This window comes from Suncus etruscus, chromosome 3 (genome assembly GCF_024139225.1).
Source record: "Suncus etruscus isolate mSunEtr1 chromosome 3, mSunEtr1.pri.cur, whole genome shotgun sequence".
Lineage (NCBI taxonomy): Eukaryota > Metazoa > Chordata > Mammalia > Eulipotyphla > Soricidae > Suncus > Suncus etruscus.
The window spans coordinates 137,340,244-137,345,437 of record NC_064850.1 but is presented as its reverse complement, the minus strand read 5'-3'; positions in this window follow the sequence as shown (position 1 = coordinate 137,345,437).

Sequence of the window (5,194 nt, the reverse complement as noted above, 5' to 3'; positions counted from 1 at the left end):
AAGATTTACTATTTACAAAGGGCAACAGGAAAAATATTCTTCTATCCCTCTGGGTCCTTTATGGTTTAGTCAAGCAAACAAATTACAAGCAGACATTTGTAGGAGAAAAGAACAAATTTAATTACTTACAAAAGGAGAACTGACATAATTATAAATATTAAGTAAATGAACAGATTAAGGAAGGTGGGTGTCCTGACCTAAGCAATAAGATAAGAACTTAAGCAATAAGTAGAAATAAAGGGTTTTATATGATTAAAAAGGGGGGATAAATTTATATGGAAAAAATGTTCCAAATGTATATCCTATCTTCATATAAGTTTCTCATTTTTAAAAAAGTTTGTTTCTGGAAAGGACTCTATATCTGTGTGATTCTCATATTATAAGGCAAGTTTTATTTACATAACATATCATGTAATCCTATACTGGAAAACCCCTGCTTCTACAGAAGAAAAGGAAATTATACAATATATCTAGCCAGTACTAGGCTGAGGGTATTTCACTTTGCTTTTGAAATGGTTTATTGATTTTGGTGTTGGTTGGTTATTTTTTTCACCTATAATCATACCAGCATTCATAGTTTTTGTTCTGTTTTATATGTGTGTGTGTGTGTGTGTGTGTGTGTGTGTGAATCTCACTGGTATGAGGTGATATCTTATTATTTTCTTAAGTTTGCATTTCCCTAATTATAAGTGATGAAAAACTCTTTTCACATCCTCCTGGCATTCTTTAAATTATATATGTCTTCTTTAAGGAAATATTGTTCAATCTCTTTTTCTTAGTTAATGATTGTATTGTTTATTTTTTCTTGCTAAATTGTACAAGTGCTTTATATATCTGTGCTAGTAACCCTTTTCAGATGAATGGTAGGTAAATATTCTCTCAGTCTGTGGAATGTTCTTTTAATTCTAGTCATCATTTCTTTTATGATACAGAAACTTCATCATTTAGTGTAGTCCCATGTGTTTATTTTTGCTTTTGCTTGCTTAGATAATGGTATTGAATCATTGAAGATGCTCTAGATTTAACACTATGAAGGTTTCTGCCTGTGTTTTCCTCAATGTTATTTATGGATTCAGACCTGATATTGAAGTTTAATTTATTTTGAATTGATTTTTGTTTTGGGCCATACCTAAAAACAGTGCTCAGGACTTATTTCTGGCTTTGTGTTCAGGGATCACAGGTTTGTGAACCAGCTGGGATGCCAGGTATTGAACCCGAGTTGATTGCATTGTATCTGTATATTTTACATAGAATATTGTAAAGGAACTGCAAGAATCCCTGGCAGTGTCCCTAGATTCTCAATTCAGGATGGACCTCTGTTGCTCTATCAATATTCAGTTTCTTTATTCAGTGTACATACATCTCTAAATTTTAATCTCCTATCTCTGCTCCTACTGTCTCAGTTGGTTCTCCCCTTTATTTATGAGTTCCCCATTTGTAGTGCTTAATTGTTATGGCTGCCTTCCTCTATAATATTTCTGAAATCTGTATGTTCTTAGCAATTTTTGGAGTATAGGTGCATTCCACAATACAGAAAATAGCACCCTGTATACTGTGCTTCCCCCATTTCTCATATCTCTGCCATCATGGCCTCTCTTTTGGCTGGCTTTTTAACCACATGCCATTCTTATGGCTTTTGTTGGTTTGGGGTAGCTGGGTCATATTTACATATTGTGAGTTTCACCTTCATCCTAGTTTTACTGAAGATATAGTTTAGTGAAGGTTTTGTTTGCTTTTCTAGTCTTGTTTATTTAAGTCACCTTATATTTTATTTCCAAGAAGAGAAATGCTAAGAAATTCAGAACTGAACTGCTGGGAAATTGTCCCCCAACCTACCCAATTTTAGCACCTCTAAGTCAATTCTCCTGGCTCTTAAAACATTTCTGAGCCAAGTGAGCAAGAATGTCAAGATTAAGGCCAGGTTGCTTGGGGTGCCCAAGATGGCAATGTGTCACAGCATAGCTTTGGGTAACTTGTTTGACTATACTTCAATTTTTTCTTTTCTGTAAGATTTATAATTGCATTTTTCCTAGGGTTGCTTCATGGATAAGTAAATACAGACCATTCATTTAGTTTAGATCAATGTCAGGTAGGTCACAATGATTCTGTGAACATTAACTGCTATCACAGTGTAACTGTCTGTCCCAGCTTATGTTTTCCTAACGCCACAGTAAGGACTTCTATGTTTCATTACATTTTTGGACAGTAGTTTAGACTGATTTATCAGAGATTAATTATCTTAGTTATGATTTATTTAGCTCTAATTAGTTCAAGCAATAATTTTTCTACATTATAGATTCAGAAAGATCACAGTGTTCAGTTTTGTGGGCTAAAGACAGGTGTGAGAAAATAAAGGATAACAAAGCTCTATCAAATCAAGCATGGTTTAGATCATGACAATTTTACTGTAAACTTTTGACTTAGAGGCTATTTGATACAGCTATTCTATTCTAATAATGATACCATCTAAAGAGGAAGTGAGATCTGTCTGAAAGAGAAAACTTTCTAGGGAATCCTTAGGAATAAGAAATTCTTCCTGCCTCTACCTAAAGAATATTACTCTGATTATACTGTCTATAATCTATTATACTCTAAAGAAACAAGTTCTCAATATAGTGAGATATTTCCTTTTATTCCTCTCTTCCTGAACCACCTCAAACCTCCAGCCTAGTAATTTTTTATACATTTTTTGTAGATTGTAATTATTTAGTGTAACTTTTTTCTGACTAAAAATAATATTGTTTACTGTAAAAATGCAAAAGACAGAAATGCATGAAGAAGAAGGTAATAATATAAGTGTCAACATTTTGGTGATTATCATTCAATTTGAGATTTTATTTTGGTTTACTTTGTCTGGAGTTGTTTGTTTAGCATATGTTGACGCCAAAACCGGGATATTTGATTTTCCTTCTTTTTCTTCCATTCACCACCCTTTTGCTACTGTTATTGATGTTGTGTTGACTGGGCTTACAATTTGTTACAGTGCTCACACATTTAGTTGTGGAGCTTGCTGGGGCTATAGATTACACTTACGGTTGTAATATTTGCAAACTAGACACTGGCACTACCCATTGACTTTTTATTGTGGTGTGAAAATCAGAGGTCACACTCCATTACCTGTGGACTTTCTAGTTATCGTGCTTTCCTGGGAGTTGCTTTGGTGCTTACACATGTACTCAGGGTGGTCATGCTCTTGGCTTCAGATTCACAAGTTTTTAACTATGGTATATAGGAGAGTACACATTTTGCTGCTGCATTGGAAATATCAGAGAGTAGAGTCACATGTGGTACATGGAGTGGCATTACTGGTTGAACTCAAGCAAAGTTTTGCATGTAACGTGGGTGAGCCATAGTTAATTCCTCTGAGCCATTCCTCCAGCTCACAAAGACAGTACATTTACTAAGTGTCTTTGCAGATTTTGTCTTAAATGAATAAATGCACATATATTTGGCACATTCTTAGATCTATAATAAAGTATTTTAACTATATATAGATTTTAGGTATATTAAAATTCAAAATTTATTTAATAGAGTAAGAATACATTCTATTGGCCTGAACTAAAATGTACATTAATTTAAGTATCTTTATAACGTTATATAACCATTGTTTCTCTACCTTGTTTGTGCTTATAATTGTGAAAATACATTTCAGTCATCTTTATGTTTATTATATAACAGAAATGTAATTGCTTTTGCTGAATAATTATACAGTGCAATTCCACAAGAATATGAACAAGGATTTTTTTCAAAGAACAGAGCTAAGCAAAGTAAAAGATTAAAGAAAACATAAAGGCAAAAGTCCATTACATTTTATTTTGGGACTGTTTAAATGTTTTATTAACTGCAGATAAAATGTGTGATAGATCTTTTTAAAAAAAATTGCATAATTTAAAAGAACACATTACTCAACATGGTCAATGGTAAGAATGTTGCTGAGGAAACATGTCTTTCTTCCAATGGGAGAAGAGCCCAAATTTCTAGAAGCAACTGCTTGGAATATTATCGACTACTTGCAAACTCTAGAGGCAGCAGGAAGATTATTACTGGTTCTAAAAAAGTAAGCTAAAGAGATGCTTTGATTAGGTGAAGGTGAGCAGACAACTGAAGAATGATCAGGGGAATGTTGCCCTGAAGGTCTTCGATTATGTGCTATAACAGGAAGCATGATCCTGGTTTCCTTGGACAGTATCCCAAGAGCCAAAGGACACAGATCTTTCTATTTATTACTATTTCTGGATCTTCTTTGTTTTACCCTTTACTTTCATATTACTATTTCTGGATCTTCTTTGTTTTACCCTTTACTTTCATATTACTCTTGCCCCGACTTCTCATCTACTTTATGCCTGCATCTTCTCATGTTGGAAGGCTCTGTGCCATCCAGTCTCTGGTATTCTCTTATTTCTGCCAAACTTATAAATGATGATGGCGAAATCAGATCCCAAATGTAGAAGTCACTGGTGAGGTTGGATCCCAGACGAGTAGAGTACTCACAAAGAAGCATCCACTAGCCACTTTGGGAGAGTAACTCAGTTTAATGTAGTTGAGAAATGATATTTATATTAGGGGAAAGTAAGGTGTGGACTCTGTGTCAGCCAATGGGGTAGGATTTGAGAGGAGATTACAACGGAGTATGTACTTCTGTGTTTAGGAAATAAAAGATAAGGGGAATGATCAAATGATAAAACGAAGTTTAACTCAAGCCAGAATGACAAATGACAGGGTTAAAGGTCCATCTGCAAGATAAAAATTTTAGAGTTCCTACCCCTAGTAGAAGGAAACTCCTCTCTTTCATAAGATTTTCCCCATTTTTTGCCCTATGCAAAAAAGGAGAAAAGGATATTTCTATAAGATAATATTTGAATGCCAGGGGATTATGACTAGGATGTAGTCCACTACTTCTAATTCATAGGTATAGTAACCACATTGTTCCCCAGTATATATATACATATATATAAAGAAATATACATACCCATTTTTTTCTGCTGAATCAAGTCCAAGGCAATAACATTGTACCTTGATAAATACATATAGAGAAATATATATCCCACTTTTTCTGCTGAATCAAGTCCAAAGTAATAATATTGTTACCCCCAAAATATACACACACACCCTAGTCTGTTGAGAGGAAGCCCAAGGTAGGATGATTCAGGATAACTACTTTAGCTAAGGTGGTAATATGTTGGCAAAGAATAGT